General features: G+C 36.3%; 1 long non-coding RNA gene across 1 annotated transcript in view; it reads left to right on the top strand.

Moving 5' to 3' along the window:
* Positions 1 to 18,723, top strand: part of LOC138445331 (uncharacterized) — a 140,018-nt gene extending 121,295 nt beyond the window's left edge. The window contains exons 4-5 of the long non-coding RNA XR_011258814.1: positions 9,704 to 9,870; positions 17,718 to 18,723. This is a non-coding gene — a long non-coding RNA (uncharacterized lncRNA). The remainder of the gene's footprint in view (positions 1 to 9,703; positions 9,871 to 17,717) is intronic.
* Positions 18,724 to 25,123: the final 6,400 nt, after the last annotated feature.

Here is a 25,123-nt window from a genome sequence, read left to right as displayed (position 1 = left end):
AAAAGCCTCTGATGCTGGGAGGGATTGGGGGCACGAGGAGAAGGGGACGACAGAGGATGAAATGGCTGGAAGGCATCACTGACTCCATGAACGTGAGTCTGAGTGAACTCCGGGAGTTGGTGATGGACAGGGAGGCCTGGTGTGCTGCGATTCATGTGGTCACAGCGAGTTGGACACGACTGAGGGACTGAACTGAACTGAAGCACTTTATATGTACTCTTTATTTCATTCTTCTATTAATCCTTTTAGGTTATAATTATGTCCATTTTACTAATAAAGAAACTCACTTTCAGCTATGTTACTTGAATGATAATGAGCACAGAGCTGTTTAGGAATGAAAAGGGATTTGAAGTCAGAGTCTCTTATCTAATATTTTTGTAAAGCACTTTAACACATATACTTGGTGTATGTATGTCTTTTTAGAACTTAATTTTTGACAAATCACTTCATATTATTATTTATAGATAACAGCATGAAAAATAAACAAATCACTAGAGGTAAGTCCATAGTACAAAAGAGTAATATGGTACCTACATTTTGTTGATAAACTTAAAAATTGCTGTTTTGCTTCATTTAAATAGGTTTTATTTTACATTTTATTTATTATATTTATTTGTTTTCTACTCACTTTCCATAACAGAAATACAAAAATTGTCTCTATTAGTTTTAAATAATTGCAGTAGTTATTTGCATATTAATGTATTTTCTCTCACAGTTAAATTTATTAATATCAATTAATTTTTATCTGGGCATTTTTGATTTTTCATGAAGTAAGTTTTTTTAATATACCATATTTTAATCCCAGAAATAACAACTGGAACTTAGTTAATTTCCTGGGAGATAGATTCATGTTGCATTAGTAGTGAATGAATAAGATATTTGATTACAGAGTGACAAGTGACATTTTGGAAACAGTAGTTAATATTAACCTGATGTGGTTACTAAGGCAAATGGAGGAGGAGAAATTTAGTGTAAAGATCTTCTTTTTATAATGATCAAATATATACAGGCATTGTTAGGAGTAATATATTTTAATTCCAGAACTGAAATTACTTACATATAAAAATCAATCAAATTCATTTAAAATAAGTGTTATATGTTCCTTTTTATTGTATAAGTTGTTAAATTAATTGTCCACCCAAATAAAAACACAGTAAGAGGTAATGGCTTTTCACAAAATTTGTTTATATTAGAAAGAACCAGAGAGATGAGATCTTTAGCACCTGGAATTTAAATACAAGCTTGTATTCCTTCAATTAATTGAATCTTGGAATAAGTGGAGAATTAGTTGAAAAAACTTTGGGATACATATTTGAAAATAATACCTCATTTAGTTCTCTTTAATGTATATATAATTTGATGTTTATTTATTTGCTTATTTTTAAAAAGATTTCAGGTAGAAAAATTGCTAACTAAAAATAGAGGGAAAGACAAGTGTCTTTCCCAGATATGTAAAGCCAATTATAATAGCTTCACTTAAATTTAGAAGGAAAGAAAATAAAAACATAAAAAATGAGTCTGGTGGGAATTATGTTAGGCAATCATTAAAAGAAGCTCAAAATGCTGGTGGAGATTTGAATAGGGAGTCATACCATCATTCTTATTTTATAATCTAATCTCTGGGAATTTGCAAACAGAATGTTTAATTGCTTTTCTGTATCAAAACTATGTGAAATATAGACATAATTATATAATATCTTATATCTTAGTAAAATAAAAAAGACCAAAGGCATGGTTTCAATGGTCAGTGTTAACTCCAGGTTAACTGCCTTTTTTAAAATTTCAGATCATAAAGTAAATTTTAGGTCAAAGAGATTGAAGTTAGATATTAGTACTTGAAAATCAATATAAAACCTAAAGTACCTACATGGATTTGACTTATATGTTTGTTAATTTGTATATATCAAGTTTAATCATGCCATTTAGGATAAGTGAAGTCTGGGTAAAATTTAGTTTGAACTAGATAGATGCAATTATCCCTGAACTTTTGCTGCCAGGAAGATATTTAATGATGTGGTACCGGAAGTATCAAGTCACTTCCCAATATAGTGTCAACTTTCTTGGAAATGAGATGAGAAATTGCTTTCCCCAACAAAGGAAGCAGACAATGCACCCCTGCCTGTCACTGACATATAGGAAATAATGTTGACTACAATTCAGGGCAAAGATTCCCTGAAGAGTCCTTCAATAGAGAAGAGGTGCTATTTGCAAAAACAAAATGAGACAAAACAAAATAAGACAGATCTTCACAAAGCATAAATGAAGAAGAGCTTTATTAAATTAAGATGTTAAAATGTTCTTTAAAGTTAACTCTGAAATCCATTATAACTGTATTAGCAGCACCAATGATACAAAATAGCCACTAACACAAGGTAAAAACTGTGGAGCAAGGAACTTTGTCAGAGACTGACAGAACAACAGCAAAACTTGGGGAGTAAAGAAAAACAATGGCACCCCACTCCAGTACTCTTGCCTGGAAAATCCCATGGACAGAGGAGCCTGGAAGGCTGCAATCCATGGGGTCGCTGAGGGTCTGACACGACTGAGCGACTTCACTTTCACTTTTCACTTTCATGCATTGGAGAAGGAAATGGCAACGCACTCCAGTGTTCTTGCCTGGAGAATCCCAGGGATGGGGGAGCCTGGTGGGCTGCCGTCTATGGGGTCACACAGAGTCGGACACGACTGAAGTGACTTAGCAAAGAAAAACAGGTCAACTAGACCACAAAGAGGAAAACTAAATCACTGGAAATTGCTGGTTCTCATTATAACAATAAACAAAGGTGTATACTTTTCATGGTAAAATATTGGCTTAAGTTTTTTCCAGAAATCATATTTTTTTTCTTTAAATATCTCGTTATTTATCCCAAGTATTAATACCCATAGATCATTCGACAGGGGGAATGAAGATTAAATAGTAAAAGGAAAATTCCAGATGTTGGTGATTATGTGAAGAAACTGGCACTCACATTGCTAGAAATAACATGACTACATGTAGAAAACATTTAAGTTTTTAGATTCAAGGACAGAACAATTTCTCTCCTGGAATTGATCCTCGGGAATAATAAGTAAGAATAAATATTCCTATATTAAAATATTCATTTTAATTTTCAATTAAAAATGGGTATGATGGTTAATTTTATTTCAACTTGATTAGACCATAGGGTGCCCAGATATTTTGCTGAACATTATTTAGGGTGTGTCCATGAGGGTATTTAATAAATTTAAGTCAGTGGATGTGAGTAAATCATATTGTTCTCCCTATTGAGGGTGGGCTTCATATAGTTAGCTGAAGGTCTGCACAGAATAGAAGTCTGAGTAAGGACAATTCACTCTCTCTGCCTGTCTTTGAACTGGGCTCCCTGCCTTTGGACACAGACTCAGACAGGTACTACACCATCAGTTCTCCTGGGTCTCCAACTTGGTGACTGCAGATCTTGGTATTTCTCAGCCTCCATGATTGTTTGAGCTAATTCTTTATAAATACTCTCCTCATTTATTTTCTATAATTATACATACATGCCTGTTGGTTCTATTTCTCTGGAGAACCCTTAGTAGTACAAGGGGTAATCTAATTCTTCAAAAACAGATAATGGGTTAAAAATTTACACTGATGAGTACAAACACAGAAAACCTGGAATTAAACAGACTCTCAAATGCTCTATACTATTTTCAGAATCTTACTGTTAAAATAGAGTTTTATGCACAATCCTTTGCATATTAAATCAAGTAAGCTTTTACTTTCCTCTCTAAGGTATTGCCTGGATTGGTTGCTTGATGCATTCCTTACCAACTATAGTGGATTAAAGATGGCCAAAGTGTTGTCACTCCCTCCTGAGAAGTGCACTGTAATTCATCATCTCACTGACTCTAGACTTCACATGTATCTTCTGTGACCAACAGAATATTATGGAAATCATAATGTGCCAGTTCTGGGTATTCTTTAAGGAACTTTTATTTTCTGTCTTTTGTAATATAGTCAACATGCAGTCACATGGAAAGGTTCTCATGGCAGACTACTGAAGTCTCCTTTTAAGCAAACCTCCTAATCTCTAAGATAAAACTAGAATCAAGTTTCTAGCCAAAAGAGCAAGTCATCTTCAAGTTGACCCACCAGTTTCAGTTGAGCCCCCTGAGCTGAGGTTACATAGAACAAGGGTGAACTATCTCCTGAGATCTGTGTAAGTTTGTTGTTGTTTAGTTGGTAGGTTGTGTTTGACTTTTTTACAATCCCATGGACTGTAGCCCACTAGGCTCTTCTGTCCCTGGGATTTCCCAGAGAAGAACACTAGAATGGTGCACCATTTCCATTTCCAGGAGACTCTTCCTGACCCAGGAATCAAAGCCATGTCTTCTGCATTTCAGGCAAATTCTTTACCACTGAGCCAAATCATAAGCATATTAGTGACAGTTATTTCAATATAAACCTGTGGTTTCCAAACAGATATCAGGGTGCTGTAGTGAACCCCCAAAGGTTCCACAGACATTTCAAATTTTCAGGAAAAAACACAATATATGAAAACCATCAGATATTGTATGATTCATTACTTTCATGTAGTTGTTAGTTTCAAAATTAGAATGGATCACAATTTTTCAAAGCCAACATATCTCCACAAAGCTGGGTTTTTGGCAGTCCCAGGTACAAAATAAAATACTATGTGAAAATTATTTCAAAATACAGTTTCCAAGGCTTGAGGAGTTAAGCAGTGCCCAACAGGTACAGACATCTCATTTGTAAGTAGTTATAGTTATTTAACCGAGAGGAGCTAAACCACCCCTGAGGTCAGGGGTAGCAGCCGAGAGGAGCTACCCCATGTCCAAGGAGCAGCAGCTGCATGGGCGCAGGAGGGCTGAGAGGAGCTACTCCATGTTCAAGGTCAAGAGGGGTGACCTCAGCCAAGGTAAGGAGCAGCGGCTGCGCTTTGCTGGAGCAGCTGTGAAGAGATACCCCACGTGCAAGGTAAGAGAAACCCAAGTAAGATGGTAGGTGTTGCAAGAGGGCATCAGAGGGCAGACACACTGAAACCATAATCACAGAAAACTAGCCAATCTGATAACATGGACCACAGCCTTGTCTAATTCAATGAAACTAAGCCATGTTGTGTGGCCCATGTCACCCAAAACAGACGGGTCATGGTGGAGAGATCTGAAAGAACGTGGTCCACTGGAGAAGGGAATGGCAAACCACTTCAGCATTCTTGCCTTGAGAACCCCATGAACAGTAAGAAAAGGCAAAATGATAGGATACTGAAAGAGGAACTCCCCAGGTCAGTAGGTGCCCAATATACTACAGGAGATCAATGGAGAAATAACTCCAGAAAGAATGAAGGGATGGAGCCAAAGAAAAAACAATACCCAGTTGTGGATGTGACTGGTGATTGAAGCAAGGTCCAATGCTGTAAAGAGCAATATTGCATAGGAACTTGGAATGTTAGGTCCACGATCAAGGCAAATTGGAAGTAGGCAAACAGCAGATGGCAAGAGTGAACGTTAACATTCTAGGAATCAGTGAACTAAGGTGAACTGGAATGGGTGAATTTAACTCAGATGACCCTTATATCTACTACTGTGGGCAGGAATCCCTTAGAAGAAATGGAGGAGCCATCATGGTCAACAAAAGAGTTCGAAATGCATAACTTGGATGCAATCTCAAAAACAACAGAATGATCTCTATTAGTTTCCAAGGCAAAGCATGTAATATCACAGTGATCCAAGCCTATGCCCCAATCAGTAATGCTGAAGAAGCTGAAGTTGAACAGTTCTATGAAGATCTACAAGACCTTTTAGAACTAACACCCAAAAAAGAGATGTCTTTTTCATTGTAGGGGACGGAATGCAAAAGTAGGAAGTCAAGAGACACCTGAGGTAATAGGCAAATTTGGCCTTGGAATACGGAATGAAGCAGGGCAAAGGGTAATAGCGAGTTTTGCCAAGAGAACACACTGGTCATAGCAAACACCCTCTTCCAAAAACACAAGAGAAGACTCTACACATGGACAGCATCAGATGGTCAGTGCCGAAATCAGATTGATTATATTCTTTGCAGCCAAAGATGGAGAAGCTCTATAGAGTCAGCAAAAACAAGATTGGGAGCTGACTGCGGCTCAGATCATGAACTCCTTATTGCCAAATTCAGACTTAAATTGAAGAAAGTAGGGAAAACCACTAGACCATTCAGGTATGACCTAAATCAAATCCCTTATGATGATACAGTGAAAGTGAGAAATAGATATAAGGGCCTAGATCTGATAGACAGAGTGCCTAATGAACTATGGATGGAGGTTCGTGACATTGTAGAGGAGACAGGGATCAAGACTATCCCCATGGAAAAGAAATGCAGAAAAGCAAAATGGCTGTCTGCAAAGGCCTTAAAAATAGCTATGAAAAGAAGATAAGTGAAAAACAAAGGAGAAAAGGAAAGATATTCCCACTGGAATGCAGAGTTCCAAAGAATAGCAGGGAGAGATAAGAAAGCCTTCCTCAGCTATCAATGCAAAGGAATAGAGGAAAACAACAGAATGGGAAAGACTAGAGATCTCCTCAAGAATATTAGAGATACCAAGGGAATATTTCATGCAAAGATGGGATTGATAAAGGACAGAAATAGTATGGACCTAATAGAAGCAGAAAATATTAAGAAGAGGTGGCAAGAATACATAGAAGAATTGTACAAAAAAGATCTTCATGATCCAGATAATCATGATGGTGTGATCACTCACCTAGAGCCAGACATCCTGGAATGTGAAGTCAAGTGGGCCTTAGAAAGCATCATTAAGAACAAAGTTAGTGGAGATGATGGAATTCCAATTGAGCTATTTCAAATTCTGAAAGATGATGCTGTGAAAGTGCTCCACTCAATATGCCAACAAATTTGGAAAACTCAGCAGTGGCCACAGGACTGGAAAAGGTCAGTTTTCATTCCAATCCCAAAGAAAGGCAATGCCAAAGAATCCTCAAACTACTGCACAATTGCACTCATCTCACACACTAGTACAGTAATGCTCAAAATTATCCAAGCCAGGCCTCAGCAATATGTGAACCGTGAACTTCCAGATGTTCAAGCTGGTTTTAGAAAAGGCAGAGGAACAAGAGATCAAATTGCCACCATCTGCTGGATAATCAACAAAGCAAGAGAGTTCAAGAAAAACATCTATTTCTGGTTTATTGACTATGCCAAAACCTTTGACTGTGTGGATCACAATAAACTGTGGAAAATGAAAGAGATGGGAATACCAGACCACCTACCTGCCTCTCAAGTAAACCATATGCAGGTCAGGAAGCACATGTTAGAACTGGACATGGAAAAACAGACTGGTTCCAAGTAGGAAAAGGAGTATGTCAAGGCTGTATATTGTCACCCTGCTTATTTAACTTCTATGCAGAGTACACCATGGGAAACGTTGAACTGGAAGAAACACAAGCTGGAATCAAGATTGCCGGGAGAAATATCAATAACCTCAGATATGCAGATGACACCACCCTTGTGGCAGAAAATTCAGAAGAACTAAAGAGTCTCTTGATGAAAGTGAAAGAGGAGAGTGAAAAGTTGGCTTAAAGCTCGACATTCAGAAAACGAAGATCATGGCATCTGGTCCCATCATTTCATGGTAAATAGATGGGGAAACAGTGGAAACAGTGTCAGACTTTATTTTTTGGGGTTCCAAAATCACTGCAGATGGTGATTACAGCCATGAAATTAAAGGAAGTTATGACCAACCTAGATAGTATATTAAAAAGCAGAGACATCACTTTGTCAACAAAGGTCTGTCTAATCAAGGCTATAGTTTTTCCAGTGGTCATGGATGGATGTTAGAGTTGGATTGTGAAGAAAGCTGAGCATCGAAGAATTGATGCTTTTGAACTGTGCGAGTCCCTTGGACAGCAAGGAGATCCAACCAGTCCATCCTAAAAGAGACCAGTCCTGGGTGTTCATTGGAAGGACTGATGCTTAGGCTGAAACTCCAATACTTTGTCCTCCTTATGCAAAGAGTTGACCCTTTGGAAAAGACCTTGATTCTGGTAGGGATTGGGGACAGGAGGAGAAGGGGATGACAGAGGATGAGATGGCTGGATGGCATCACTTACTCAATGCACATGAGTTTGGTTGAACTCCGGGAGTTGGTGATGGACAGGGAGGCTTGGGGTGCTGCAGTTCATGAGGTTGCAAAGAGTCAGACATGACTAAGCTACTGAACTGAACTGAATTGAAGTGATAGCTATTTAGGAATTAACTGTTTTCCTCTATTTTATGTGCATTTATTTTTCAAATGGTATTAGGATATTGCTCTATCAACACTTATTAAGCTGTTTATCCCACTTCTTAACAAATAAAACATTTTTTGTTAGAAGTACTGTGAAAGAAATATTGAGACACAGAGAGCCCCATAAACAGAGAATCTGGGGAATTCTGCTACAAATCCTTACAGAATGCTATTTGTTCCATAAAATAAACATTCAATTCATTATAAAAATGTTTATAATAAAATGACTATGTTAAAATAATATGCAAAATAATTTATATAACATACAGTATTTTAGTATGGTCTGAATTCTCTAAGAACTTAATGTAGATATACTTTTTTTTAGATAAAGGATTAAAATATATATTTATTTCTGGCTAATGAATTATGCAATGTAAAAAACAAAGCCTCAGGCTCTAAGGACAGCCTCTTCCTCTAAATTTGATAATTTACTACTGGTGCATGGATGTGTGCTCAGTTGCTGCAGTCATGTCCTACTCTGCCACCCTACGGACTGTAGCCTACCAGGCTCCTCTGTCCATGGGATTCTTCAGGCAAGAATACTGGAGTGGGTTGCCATGCCCTTCTCCAGGGGAATCTTCCCTATCCAGGGATCAAACTTGTGTTTCCTTTGTCTCCTACACTGCAGGTAGATTCTTTACCCATTGAACCACCTGGGAAGCCCAAAATGGATATAACTATAGAACCAAATTCATGGTGTTCTTATGGAAATTAGTTGTTAAAATTGTTAATAATAAGTAGCATACAATTCAATACATGTTTGCAATGATTATTAGTATGCTTTGTTGTTGTTTAGTTTCTAAGTGTGTCCAACTCTTTTGACACCATGGACTGTAGCCCGCCACCTCTTCTGTCCATGGGATTTCCCAAGCAAGAATACTGGAATGTGTTGACATTTCCTTCTCCAATTAGGGTGCTTACTTATTTCTAATTCTTTCTTCACTCTTCATGAAATGAACTACTTTGTAATGCTAAATATTATTAGAAATGTTATTAATATTAAGGCAGAGTCATTCATGTTACTCCTCTATGGCCCGTATTTAAATGCTTTTTCCAGTTTCCTCCCTTTCTCTTTTTCTTCCCCGTTCTCCTGAATTCTGATCTTGCTTAAGGAATGTGATGGAAATACAGCAATGGGTATCATACACTGGACCCTACTGAAACTGCATATTCTAAAAGGAACACTGGAAGAAGACTGCCTTATATTTTAGCAAGGGGTTTTCTATGATAATAAAAGAAGAAATAAATTGAATAAAGATCTGAAATTGAGCCTTGAATTTAGCTAGGAACAGTTCCAACTGTAGATGGGAAGATTTAGGTGGAGAGGTTCAAAGTAAGAAAAGATGTGGTGCTACAAATGAGTCTTGACAAGTGGTGAGGAGCGAGAGTGACTGGAGAGTAGGCTCCGATGTCCGGTTCACATTTGTGCCATTTCTGTTTAGGAATGTATGTATGTTGGGGAAGCCCCCTGGTGGCTCAGCAGTAAAGAATCTGCCTGCCAGTGAAGGAGACTCAGATTCGAATCTTGGGTTTGGAAGATCCCTGGAGAAGGAAATGGAAATCCACTCCAGTTTTCTTGCCTGAGAAATTTCATGGAGAGAGGAGCCTGGTGAGCTATGGTCCATGGGGTTGACAAGAGTTGAACTTGACTTAGCGACTAAACATGCCCCCACACACACATATGTATGTGTATATATATGTACGTACATAAGTGTGGGTTTGTGTGTATGTGTGTGTGGTGTAGGGAACACCTAGTTTAAATACAGTTGGGAAACTCTTCCTTTTAATGCTTGTCATTATCATATGGGATTATTGTACCTGTAAATAAGTGTAAATGTAACTCACGATTATAAGGTTAATGGGTTTGAGGAAACATGTTTTAATATTGATCAGGGAAAACAAAATGTCCTCCTGCCTTATTGGAGCCTAAGTGTAAAGATTTCCAAAGTATGGCCTGTGAGTTTACTTCACATTCTAAATATTGAACAAGTCTATTCTAAAATTCATGATATATAAAGATATTAGAAAAATATAAAATATTTGCTTACTGCAAAATGATACTGAAATGTCATCTATAATAATGATGTAAATTTTATTTTATTATTTATTTAAGCAAAAATATGACTTACAACTATATGGAATGCTTAAATGTGACATGAATCATGAAGCTGATATATGGCTAAAGTTTGTGAAACACTGCATTAAAAAAATGGATTTGACAAATTAGAGGAACAAGAGCATGAAAGTGATGAATAATACTGTGTCCTGAATATTTTGATGGAGGGATTAAATAGCTTTGTTCTCCCTGTAACTTCACTTTCCTAGTTTACTGAAAATACCTACAGTTCCTTGCCTTTGATGTGTGATATTGTTCATGTGTCACAGCAAAGGCCAGTGTTTGACTGGTGATTTTTTCCAGATGACTAGCAAGGGCATTAGGGGTTCCACCCCAGCTTGCATCAGTCACCCAAGAGGGCACACCTTCCTGCCACTCATCTCATCTGATTAATACTCCACAGGCTGATAAATATGCTCCCTTTCATAGAATTCTTAATTTTCATAAGAAGGGCATATCTCAATGCACATAATATCTGTCATTATAGAGCAAGACTTACACAGTAAAAAATTTGAGTTCTTCCCAATTCTAGTCAATTTCAGTAAGTACTTGTTCTATCATTCTTGACAAAGATAAAACATATTTTTGAAGCAGGAAATTAGTTAATGCATAACTAAAAGCCCTGAGTTTTATACAAGTAAAGGAAATAGTGAAACTTAGAGATGTTAATATAAATATTGTGGATATGCTTGAAAACTGGAAATATTTCCTAAAACAGGTTGTGACATTCTAATGTCACAATATTAAACATTTCTAATTTTTCTAATATTTATTGCCACTTCAAATTCCATTACTTCTCAAGCAGCATTAACATCTGACTGGGTGGGAGGGGGATTCAATAGGAGGGGACGTATGTATAGTTATGGCTGATTCACATTGTAGTATGGCAGAAGTCAACACAATACTGTAAAGCAATTACATCCAATTAAAAACAAATTTTTAAAAAAAGCAAATTTCAAGATAATTGGAAAACTGTATCTTATACATTTTTAAAATAAATATGAAACTTTAAGGAAATGCAAAGCTATAACTCATAAGTTCTAAGTCTATTCTGGTCAATATAGCGTAAAATATGCCATGCTTCTTTAGACGTCTCTTAATAAGATGTTAATTTCCACAAGGGGAATGACTCTAGTAAATGTTGTCCATGATGTACACTTATCTTCTCTTAATCTTCTATATAAAGTCTTTATGTTAATAAGAGGGAAAATGTATTCCAATAGTAACCATCCATTATCATCTTTCCCTCTCTTCTACCCTATAAGAGTAAGAAGCTTGTTAAGAAGAACAGATAAACATTATGGCAGTGAACACAACTTCTCCTCCTTATTATTTTATGATAATTATAAAATATTTTATGTTATCTGTGAAGGCTTAAAGATATAAAAATAAAATTATGTATTTATTAATAATTTCCCTAATAATTGTTTTAGCAATTCCCAATAATTGTTTTCTTTTTGGAAAACATTTATACTAACATAAATACTTTTAAGTTAACTCAAAAGTGTAATTATTTTTTGTTGTCTCATCAATAAAATGGACACTGTCTACAATAACAATTTTGCATAAGCTCAGTTAATATATTTAAATTGCTTTACCAAGCAATTTTGAAGTATCAGGAAATCATATATGTTCTTAAAAAAATGTACTTCTGTATCAGAAATACTCATAGTAGAATTAGGAGAAATTTAGTAAAGACTAAAGCAGAATTAGCATTCCCCTGTGTGACAGAAAAATTATTTTAAATATAGAGACACTGTTATCAGTTTGTACAATTTTAAGCTCCACCTCCCACTCTACCCAGTGCTACTGGTTTCTTCAAAGGAATGAAATGCTTTATCTTTTTGACAGAACAAATTGACTGGAAAATTACATACACCCTTCAGCAGATGTTCTTTCCACTTTGTTTGGAAATATGTACTGCTGTACAGTGTTTCCAAGACCCATGTGGAGATAGGTTTGGAGGATGCAATCAATGTAGACTGCATCCACTTCAATGTAGGCAAAGGTTACTCCTAGTTATTCTTTGGTTGGACACTCAAAGACAATTTGAGGTACAAAATAATACTATTTCTTACTTTTAAAAAATTATTAAACATCCAAAGAATTTAAGCTGTTCAAATTAACCCTAAAAACTTAAGCATTTCCCTACTCATGTGAAATGTCAAGGTCCGAATTACTAGAAATGCATTTGCCATAATGAATGAGTTGAAGTTAAGATTGTCAGAAAGTGAAGAATAGGAAAAAGAAACCAATTGTGACTTGCAATCAACTGCATCATGTCTTTATTGATGTGGCATACTGATCAGTGGAAATCAGATGGCATCTTAAGTATTACAGTGCATACCATTGAGTTAAGCATCTGTATAACAGTCTGAGGAGAAGGGAATGGCAACTCACTCTAGTACTCTTGCCTGGAAAATCCCATGGATGGAGGAGCCTGGTGGGCTGCAGTTCATGGAGTCTCAAAGAGTTGGACACGACTGAGCACCTTCACTTTCACTTTTCACTTTCATGCATTCAGTTCAGTTCAATCACTCAGTCGTGTCTGACTCTTTGCGACCCCATGGATCACAGCACGCCAGGCCTCCTGTCCATCACCATCTCCCAGAGTTTACACAAACTCACGTTCATCAAGTCGGTGAGGACATCCAGCCATCTCATCCTCTGTCGTCCCCTTTTCCTCCTGCCCCCAATCCCTCCCAGCATCAGAGTCTTTTCCAATGAGTCAACTTTTCGCATGTGGTGGCCAAAGTATTGGAGTTTCATGCATTAGAGAAGGAAATGGCAACCCATTCCAGTATTCTTGCCTGGAGAATCCCAGGGACAGAGGAGCCTGGTGGGCTGCCGTTTATGGGATCGCACAGAATCAGCCAGGACTGAAGCGACTTAGCAGCAGCAGCATAAAAGTCTGAATTGTCATCCAGCTCTCTGTACACTGAAACTTAGTGTCATTAAGTTCAGTTCGGTCACCCAGTAGTGTCTGACTCTTTGTGATCTCATGAACTGCAGCAGGCCAGGCCTCCCTGTCCATCACCAACTCCTGGAGCCCACCCAAACCCATGTCCATTGAGTCGGTGATGCCATCCAATCATCACATCCTCTGTCGTCCCATCTCCTCCTGCCCTCAATCTTTCCCAGCATCAGGGTCTTTTCCAATGAGTCATCTCTTTGCATCAAATGGACAAAGTATTGGAGTTTCAGCTTCAACATCAGTCCTTCCAACGAATACTTAGGACTGATCTCCTTTAGGATGGACTGGTTGGATCTCCTTGCAGTCCAAGGGACTCTCAAGAGTCTCTCCAACACCACAGTTCAAAAGCATCAGTTCTTCGGTGCTCAGCTTTCTCTATAGTTCACCTCTCACATCCATACATGACCACTGGAAGGAAAGTCACTTAATGCTAAATGGCATTCATCTACATAGTCTGCTTCTTTGTCTAGCATGGTAAACTTGTAATTGTATTTCATTTTGCTATTTTTAAGGCTTTGCAAAAGTGTATTTTACCATGCAGTTAAAACCAAGAAAAAGTAACATAACCAGCTCTCAGTAAAATGCTATCAATCTATATAAAGAAATTCCATATAAAAAAATCTCAAAGGAGGTGTTCATATCCCCAACACATTGCAAATTCTTAGCAACTCTATGGAATGCATTGGTATTTTCAGATAAAGAGATCATTTTTAGAAAAGGGGAGTGAGACACCCTAGAAGTAGAATAAATGTTTTAATGGTAGTTCCAATAGTTATAGTAAGTCAGAAAAATATCAAAATAATATTGGTGTAAACTAAAATAATGATTGCCACAGTAACATGATTCATAGACAGGCCCTGTTCTATACATGAGCTTTAATTATGTAAGCTGGGTTTCTACTGAGCTGTTGATTATGAATCATAAAATTAACAGTTCTTGGAAATTATCACCTTCTAAAAGGAAATACTCAGAATGATAGTTCAATCTGAATAGACTTTCTAATAAATAATTAAGAGTTTATTTGTGTGATTTCTTCCTTTTGCTTTATCTTAAGCCCAGGAATAAAAGAGCAATTTTTTTCACCATTTTTTCTTGAGTCAGGGTTTTGTACTGATAAAGAGCTAGACTTGCCTCCAAAATACTTAAGGTCTACTTCATGCTTTTCCAGTAATTAAAAGTGATTCATTATTCAAGTCATTCTCTGGATGCTATGCTTCCCAACTGTAAAATTATGGAGTTCCTAGATTCTCCCTAAGATCCACTAGGCACAATGCAACAGAAGTTCAGAGACACCAGCAGAAGGGAATCTTTGGGAAGGCTATCAAGTAATATGGATTTCATTCTCTAGGTGAGGGGTCTCTTAACACGTTCCAACCACAGAGGCAACATCAGTTATCAGTTCCTCAAAGCTACAGGTTTGAAGAAAGCTCAACAAAGTAAAACTGACTTATGAAAGTTATGACTACTAAGTAATAATTGATAGGAAAAACATTTTGTATGATGTTATTAAATAGGTAGAATGAAAAGAAAAATCAGCTGGGAAAAATATGTAGAAAGTGGATTTTTTCCCTTTGATTTCTGCTTCATTTCCCATGATGGTAAAGATTTTCTTGAAATATCCTATATATTTTTTTCCTTAAGGAGCAAATAGGTTCTTTTGAGATGTGATTTGGTTTTATCTGCTTTCATATGCCACAATTTAAAAAAGCCTTTTGTTTTTTTTTTTGTATAATTATCTGTGTATCATCATTTAAATATATATTAAATTGTTCTTTTTCTTATATAAAAAAGAAACAATTGAATCTGGTGAATTTCTGAGAGTATTCTGTTATAATTATATCAGTACTAAATTAAGTATTCTCAGTTTAGTAAAGCCTCTGAGACTCACTACAAAATTAGAATGTCTTTCTCTAGATCAGTGGCTAAACTATGCTAATAGCCTAATCCTCTTCTTTTTTTAAGCACACCGTTTTTAAAAGCTTTAAAAAAAAGCTTTAAATGTTTTAAAAAACCTTTTTTTTAAGCTCACCCTTGTGTCTCAGCTGGTAGAGAAACTGCCTGAAATCTGGGAGACCTAGGTTCGATCCTTGGGTTGGGAAGATCCCCTGGAGAAGGGAAAGGCTACCCACTCCAGTATTCTGGCCTGGAGAATTCCATGGACTGTATAATCCATGGGGTTACAAAGAGTCAGACACGACAGAGTGACTTTCACACTACCAGCAAAATAAATATAGAATATAACTTTTGAGTAATAAGGACATCTGGTAGGACTATCTTTATTATTTTTCCTTTGAATACTCTGAAAACTTAGGCAGTGTAAACAGAAAGCTCTAACTAATGTTAAACGTACTAAAATCTGCATTATTATTTATCACTACAAGTGCTTCACACGTTACACTTTAAACCACACACTGTTGTGATGAGATTTCAAACTTATCATTGTTCTGGAAAATATGTGGACAAAGCAAATACAAGTGAAAAAACAATGGCCCTCAAAGCAATAACAGCATTGTTTCAAAATGATAATACCACACCACAAAAGACTTTTTACCATATCTAAAAAACTTTCATGAATTATAATTTATCTTGAATAGGTAAATACTACATGCTTTTCTTTTAAAATACTATCTTTGTTTCTACTACTAATAAACATGAATCAACCTAAAGAATTTTATAATCTGGCGTATCAGAAGTATCACCATTTTTATGGGATAATCACCTTGCTTAGGTTTTTGTTTTCTTTTACATATACATAGTAATTCTTAAACTTGCAATTATTTAAAAAATAATAATGTGGGTGGCAATACTTTTATCTCAGAGGCAAAAACTCTTTACTATTTAATAAAAGTTCCAGGTAAAGTACAAAAACCTCACCATAAAAAGGGATGTTCAACCATGATAGAATGAAAAAAAAAAAAAATTTCCTGACTCTATAGTGAGATAAAAATTCATGTTTCTATAGTCCCATGGCTCTTTAAAGCTGAAGTTTACTGGATGAATTTCAACAAAAGAAATTCAGTTTATATAGTTTATTCAGGGCTTCATCCACTCATATGCTGTATCTCTGATTTAGATTGCTTTATACAACTCTTTGACTTGAAATACATTATCCATCAAATCTTGTCATATCATCTGACTGGAATGAATATTATCTATTTTGCTATGTGCTCTTTCTGTTTTAATCCACCTCTATTTCCAAACACCAGCATATATGTTTGTTCAGCAAGCCTTGATTTTGTCTGATCATCAGTCCAATTATTTACACATCATTTAAATTTTAATAACTTAAATCATATGAATTTAAAGAATAATGGGGCTCAGTAGAAGTTAGTAAATATTCTCTTGCTAGAGATCTTCACACATCATATGAGTTAACACTACATTGACCAAAGTGTGTACGATTACCCTGTACTTGCTAAAATTCTGGAGATGCCTGCTTCCTGCCTACAGCTGACAGGCATCAGGACACTTGAAACTGGAAGGTGGGCAGAATTTCTCAGGGAATTCTATATCCAAAGTGTAAACAGGGGCTCACTCAACTTTCTGTAATAAACAAAATGAATACATCAAAATATTTGATATATGTAAATGAGAAATAAAAGCTTTAACCACTTAAAATCAAGCCAGTATTATTTTCTCCTCAACCAAGTTCATTTAGTTTATAAAACATGAAAAACCCTATGAATTCACTATGTCAGATTTTTTTTTCCCATTCTCTAATGTATTTAATGCTCTCAGTTTCAAAATTTCAGTCTTAGGAATATCCTTGAGATTTCTTCAAGGTCAAAGGTACTGCATAAACCATGGCAGAGACTCCCTTTACTACTAGGGTTACTGCCAACATTCTCAGTGTAAATTATTTTCCACAAAGATAAGGGTCTGTGAGAACTAATAGGATTTAGAGTTTAGAAGTGCATTACAGAAAAAATGTGATCTTAGTATTGTTCTCCTTTAAACAGTAATCTACAAGTGCAGTGTTCAAAAATCTCCAAGCTAGGCTTCAATAGTATGTGAATCAAGAACTTCCAGATGTACAAGCTGGATTTAGAAAAGGTAGAGGAAAAAAAAAAGGTAGAGATCAAATTGTCAACATCAGCAGGATCATAGAAAAAGCAAGAGAATTCCAGAAAAACATATACTTTTGTTCCACTCACTATGCTCAAACCTTTGACTGTGTGGATCAAAATAAACTGTGGAAAACTGTTAAAGAGATGGAAATACCAGACTATTTTACCTGCCCCTAAGAAATCTGTATGCAGGTTCAAGAAGCAACAGAATCAGACATGGATCAACAGGAAGGTTCAAAATTGGGAAGGGAGTGTGTCAATACTGCATATTTCCACCTGTTTATTTAACTTATATGCAGAGTGCATCATGTGAAATTTTGGGCTGGATGAAGCACAAGCTGGAATCAAGACTGCTGTGAGAAATATCATTAACCTCAGACATGCAGATGAAACCACTCATGGCAGAAATTGAAGAGGAGCTAAAGAGCCTCTTGATGAAGGCAAAAGAGGAGAGTGAAAAAGATGGCTTAAAACTCAACATTCAGAATAATGAAGATCATGGTATCTGATCCCATCACTTCATGGCAAATAGACAAGGAAAATGGGAACAGTGACAGACTTTATTTTGGGGGGGCTCCAAAATCACTGCATATGGTGACTGCAGAGTCAGACACAACTGAGCAACTACATAACAACAAGGAGAGCAAATAAGCCAATTGAAAATTTATGTTACTCTCAGTTGTGTTAGGTAATCATCACCATATTTTATTTAAAAAGGAAGATAAATGAATAGAGCACATTTAGAACACACCAAGCTAGTATTCTAAGTGGGTGTTCAGATGTACTACAGCCATTTATAATAATAAAAACTTAATTTGACATAAAAATAATAGTCAAGGAAACTCAGTTGCTTTATCTTTGATTATACAGAAGTACTTTGAAAAAAAATAATTTTTAAGCAATTCATGTAATAGAAAAATAGGTGGTATTTATTTGAAATTGATAAATATTTCCAATTGACTATTGAATTGGCATAGAAAAAACACAAAAGGGTCTGTGTGTGTGTGTTTTTATGTGTTAGGGACAATGAATTATAGTGACTCAATATATAGCATAAAGATGGCAAAGGTAAAATAACAAAAGGAAAATAAATATGTTCTTCTGCTAAAGATGTGTCAAATAACTGTTAAGAAAAAAATAGTCAAAGATACTATAGAGGGATTTCTGTGGGTCATGCTTTTATCTATACTCTATCTCCCTTTTAAGTGAACATTTAATAGTTACACTGAAAATTATTCCACGGTGCAAAATATAAGCTCACAGATGTATAAATAAATGGACAATAAATGCTATTCTACAAATAAATACACATTGGTGGTTTTATTCTCTGGGGAAATTTTTCCCTTCCTGAATATTACTATTGTAAAAACTCATTAATTTGAAAAATGGAATATTTGAAAAAAATAATTTAATTTATCTAAAATTAACATCTTGTGCTAACTAAAATAAACAGTTATCTTTTATTCATTAAAGGAAATCATATCATTTGCAATTTTCAGCCTGACTAGATCAGAGTATAAAATGGAATACTGTTATTTTAAATATATAATTATATTTATTAATAATATCAGTTTCAGGTAAGCATTATCTCATTAAAGTAGTTACAATGAACTATTTTGGAAAAGAATCTGATGCTGGGAGGGACTGGGGGCAGGAGGAGAAGGGGATGATAGAAGATGAGATGGTTGGATTGCATCACTGACTCGATGGACATGAGTCTGAGTGAACTCTGGAAGTTGGTGATGGACAGGGAGGCCTGGCGTGCTGCAATTATGGGGTTGCAAAGAGTCAGACATGACTGAGCGGCTGAACTGAACTGAACTGAATGAACTATGCAATATTCAGAGATATTCATTTCAGTTCAGTTCAATTCAGTTGCTCAGTCCTGCCCGACTCTGTGACCCCATAATTGCAGCACGCCAGGCCTCCCTGTTCATCACCAATCCCCGGGGTCCATCCAAACCCATGTCCATCGAGTCAATGATGCCATCCAGCCATCTCATCCTCTGTCGTCCCTTTCTCCTCCTGCCCTCAATCTTTCCCAGCATCAGGGTCTTTTCCAAGGAGTTACCTCTTCACATCAGGTGGCCAAAGTATTAGAGTTTCAGCCTCAACATCAGTCCTTCCAATGAACACCCAGGACCGATCTCCTTTAGGATGGACTGGTTAGATTTCCTTGACGTCCAAGGGACTCTCAAGAGTCTTCTCCAATGCCACAGTTCAAAAGCATCAATTCTTCGGTGCTCAGCTTTCTTTATAGTCCAACTCTCACATCCATACATGACTACTGGAAAAACCATAGTCTTGATTAGACGTAACTTTGTTGGCAAAGTGACGTCTCTGCTTTTTAATATGCTATCTAGATTGGTCATAACTTCCCTTCCAAGGAGTAAGCATCTTTTACTTTCATTTCTGCAATCTCCATCTGCAGTGATTTTGGAGCCCAGAAAAATAAAGTCTGACACTGTTTGCACTGTTTCCCCATCTATCTGACATGAAGTGATGGGACCGGATGCCATGATCTTAGTTTCCTGAATACTGAGTTTTAAGCCAACTTTTTCACTCTCATCAAGAGGCTCTTTAGTTCTTCTTCACTTTCTGCCATAAGGGTGGTGTCATCTGCATATCGGAGGTTATTGATATTTCTCCCAGCAATCTTGATTCCAGCTTGTGGTTATTCCAGCCCAGTGTTTCTCATGATGTACTCTGCATATAAGTTAAATAAGCAGGGTAAGAATATACAGCCTTGACGTACTCCTTTTTCTACTTGGAACCAGTCTGTTGTTCCATGTCCAGTTCTAACTGTTGCTTCCTGACCTGCATATAGGTTGCTCAAGAGGCAGGTCAGGTGGTTTGGTATTCCCATCTCTTTCAGAATATTCCACAGTTTATTGTGAGCCACACAGTCAAAGGCTTTGGCATAGTCAATAAAGCAGAAATGTTTTTCTGAACTCTCTTGGCTTTTTGATGATCCAGCAGATGTTGGCAATTTGATATCTGGTTCCTCTGCCTTTTCTAAGACCAGATTGAACATTGGAAGTTCACAGTTCATGTATTGCTGACGCCTGGCTTGGAGAACTTTGAGCATTGCTTTACTAGTGTGTGAGTGCAATTGTTTGGTAGTTTGAGCATTCTTTGGCATTGCCTTTCTTTGAGGTTGGAATGAAAACTGACAGAGATATTAGAGATGCTTATTTATGTCTTTTTAATATTTATTTTTAATAACAATTTATTCTTCTGAATATAGTTTATCCATTCTGTAAAGAAATGTAATGTTTACACAGGAGTAGCTGGTTGCCTATTAGGACCAAGAGAAATCTCTTTTTTCCTACTTCTGTAAATCTGAATTCATAAATACATACAGGTACACACACATACACACATATTTAAATTTTGAAGAGCATTTTAACCTAGGTAAATTGGTTGTGAAAGTTAGAAAATAATACCAGATATCAAATGTGAAATATTAGGTCACAAATAATTTTTCTGCTTTGTGTATTTTCTGGCAATAAGTTTCTCCATGAAAAAGAGTCCTTAGTCAGTATAAATTCACATCTTTTTGCTATTAAGCACAGATTTCCAATAAAATTCTTCTAAATTTGTTAGACATGACACTAGCTATTCAAAGGTACACCACAGACAAAAATAAAAATTATCATTGAAATTATATTAACTATTCAATATTATCAATATTGAATAATGGCATATATTCAATGCCATTATTTGAAAAGTTAAGCAATAATTTTAAAACATCAGTTTCTTGTAATATAGAAACATGAAGTATTTTGGATTTTATTTTAAAAACTGGATGTTTTAGTTGACCATTAAAAAGAATACATTTGAATCAGTTCTATGAGGTGGATGAAACTGGAGCCTATTATACAGAGTGAAATCATCCAGAAAGAAAAGCACGAATACAGTATACTAATGCATATATATATGGAATTTAGAAAGATGGTAACGATAACCCTGTATGCGAGACAGCAAAAGAGACACAGATGTATAGAACAGTCTTTTGGACTCTATGGGACAGGGCAAGAGTGGGATGATTTGGGAGAATAGCATTGAAACATGTATAACATCAGATAAGAAACGAATCACCAGTCCAGGTTTGATGCATGATACAGAATGCTTGGGGCTGGTGCACTGGGATGACCCAGAGGGATGGTACAGGGAGGGAGGTGGGAGGGGGATTCAGGATGGGGAACACATGTACACACGTGGCAGATTCATGTTGATGTATGGCAAAACCAATACAATATTGTAAAGTAAAAAAATAAAATTAAATTTAAAAACTGGATGTTTATTCAATATTTCCAATCTTCTAAATGTATCTGGTAAATACGCATCTGTAGGCACAATCTCTAAAGTTACTTCCAGAAGAACAAAGTTACTAATGTTATTCCAGAAAAGAAACTGTGCCCTTTTATGCTTCTTTCTTTGAACCAGAAAATGGAAGGTATTCTAAACTAGATAGGAGAAGACTTAAATATCTCTACTACAGGAAATACACACACACACACACACACACACACACACACATATAAGTCCATGGGATCATGAAGAGTCAGACACTACTGAGCGACTTCACTTTCACTTTTCACTTTCATGCATTGAAGGAAATGGCAACCCACTCCAGTGTTCTTGCTTGGAGAATCCCATGGACAGGGGAGCCTGGTGGACTGCCATCTATGGGGTCGCACAGAGTCGGACACGACTGAAGCGACTTAGCAGTAGCAGCAGCACATACGTTGAGTAGGACTAAATGAAGGGAAAACATGGTGATACATGCATGATTATGAAATACAGCCTTGAGGTTTCACTTAAAACTATAGAAGCTAGTAAGAGTTCAACATTTTCTTGAATGTACCAGTTCCTCAAACTCTTCTGAGTTTTTCTTTGATTGCTGCTGCTGCTGCTAAGTCACTTCAGTCGTGTCCGACTCTGTGTGACCCCGTAGACGGCAGCCCACCAGGCTCCCCTGTCCCTAGGATTCTCCAGGCAAGAATACTGGAGTGGGTTGCCAATTCCTTCTCCAATGCATGAAAGTGGAAAGTGAAAGGGAAGTCGCTCAGTTGTGTCCGACCCTTAGTATGGACTGCAGCCTACCAGGCTTCTCCATCCATGGGATTTTCCAGGCAAGAGTACTGGAGTGGGGTACCACTGCCTTCTCCTTTCTTTGATTACCACAACTATAATGACAAATTTTACTAAAAGACCTTGATGATGAAGATTATTATTTACCATGTGTATTTCATAACACTGGTCCTTAAAATATTTTAGGAGAAGAGGAGCTTTGTATTAAAGTTTTATGAAATTCTGTATAGGATATCTTAAACTTGGTGACTTCTAATGGACATTTCCTTTTGACATTGCATCATGAGCATGTTTCAAGTATATTCATTAGTTTTTTAACACATTTGGAATAGCTACATAGTCAACATATATATATATAATATATATTCCATAATTCATCCATTTTCTACTGTTACCATAAAGGTTTTCCAAAGCTTGCTTTTATTAACAGTACTGTTCGTAAAGTTTCATACATACTTCTGATGGTTTTCATGGAATAAAACACTAAATTTGGAAAAAATAAAGGGTAATAGTATTAGAGTACTGCAACATTCCTAGTAAGTATTTCTAATTTGCCTTCCAGAAAGTCAAACTAACATATGACTATATTATCGTATATATATTCTTAGTGTCATAAGAGCTTTTACAAATCAATATAAAAATCCCAAAGAACAATAACCAAATCAAATGATTATTAATAAAAAGGTAATTTTCAACTCTTGCATAATTAAAATAATGCAAATTAAGTCAATAGCTAGGTATGTTTAACCAGTTAGATTAACCAAAGTAACTTAAAAATTAAAAGGATATTTAGATGTTCTTATATGGTGCTACAGAGAAGGCAATGACACCCCACTCCAGTACTCTTGCCTGGAAGATCCCATGGATGGAGGAGCCTGGTAGGCTGCAGTCCATGGGGTTCGCTAAGAGTCGGACACGACTGAGCGACTTCACTTTCACTTTTCACTTTTATGCATTGGAGAAGGACATGGCAACCCACTCTAGTATTCTTGCCTGGAGAATCCCAGGGATGGGGGAGCACGGTGGGCTGCCGTCTATGGGGTGGCATAGAGTCGGACACGACTGAAGCGACTTAGCAGCAGCAGCAGCATACGGTGCTCATGTGATGTCAAATTGACCCAAAATTGAGGGAAGATAGTTTAGCAATATTTATTATGATTTCTAAAATAATTTATTTCCTTTATGCTTTTATAATTAGAAAATTATGTCTACAAATATTTTAAGTGTTATAAACACAGCATTATTAAAGCAGCTATTTTTTTTTCTAAAATGGCCAAGAGTAGATGAATATTATTCAAGAATAGAATAGATGTTGATATTATAATTATTGTCTTATGATTCATTCTCTCCTACTTATTTTGTTAAAGTAACCCTCAAATGTTAATATATGACCATCTAGAAAAAATAATTCTAAGCCTTCCTTTCCACTAGGGTATTAACGTGACTGAATTCATGCCAATTGGATATAAGCACAAAGTAAAAAAGTGCAACATTTGTGGATTTACAGTGGAAGGTAGTTTTCTACTCCTCCTCTCTCCTTACTATAATGTGGACTTGACAGAATGAGCTGAAACAACCTTCTTCATCCGTGAGATGGACGTATGGATAGGAGAGGAACAAATTTTATGAATATTGGATCTCTGATCATTTTAGTGCTGCAGGCAATTTGCAGACCACCTATCTTTGAGACTTTTGTATGAAAGATAAATAAAAGTCTGTCTTATTTAAACCACTGATGTTTTGGCTTCTTTTGTTACAGAAGATGAAACTACCCCTTAAGCATATGATGGGCTTCCCTGGGGGTTCAGAGAGTAAAGAATCCGCCTTCAATGCGGGAGACATGGATTCGATTCCTGGGTTGGGAAGATCCCCTAGAGGAAGGCGTGGCAACCCACTCCAGTATTCTTGCCTGGAGAATCCCCATGGACAGAAGAGCTTGGCAGTTCATGGGGTCACAGAGTCAGATACGAATGAGCAATTAAGCACACACATGCACACATGTACACACACACACACGAATATATGACACATCCTTGTAGGAATTTAATGCAGCAACTGAAAGTTTCCTAATGGCATGAGAAAAACCAATAAAATAACATTTCAGAAAGAGAGCAAAGTATAGTAATGCTAATTTTTCACATTATATCATTCCAAAATAGAAAGGAAAATAATCTCCAAAATGTTAGTGGGAGTAAAGTTTTGATGGTATAATTAGGGATGATTTTTAAGATGTGCTTATTTCAGTCTAATTTTGAGAAACATATCAGATGAATTCCAGTTGAGGGGCATTTTACAAAAGATCTGACCTATAATTTCCAATACCATCAAGGTCATCTGAAACAAAGTCTGAGAAACTGTTATAGCCATGAAGAGCTTAAGGAAACAGGATAACTAAATGTAACATGGTATCCTGAATGAGACCTTGAAATGGAAAAAAAATAGTGAAAAAGTTAGAAAATCTTGAAATGAGCTTTAGCTAATAATATATTAATACTAGCTTATTAATTGTGACAAATTTAATATAGTAACATAAGATGTCAACAATAGAGAAAACTTAAAACTGGGTGTGAGCTCCATGGGACCTGTTATACAGAAACTGTTGAGCAAA

The sequence above is a fragment of the Ovis canadensis genome, chromosome 8 (genome assembly GCF_042477335.2).
Source record: "Ovis canadensis isolate MfBH-ARS-UI-01 breed Bighorn chromosome 8, ARS-UI_OviCan_v2, whole genome shotgun sequence".
NCBI classification, from domain to species: Eukaryota; Metazoa; Chordata; class Mammalia; order Artiodactyla; family Bovidae; genus Ovis; species Ovis canadensis.
Note: the sequence above shows the minus strand (reverse complement) of the source record. Positions and strands in the feature narration are given on the sequence as shown.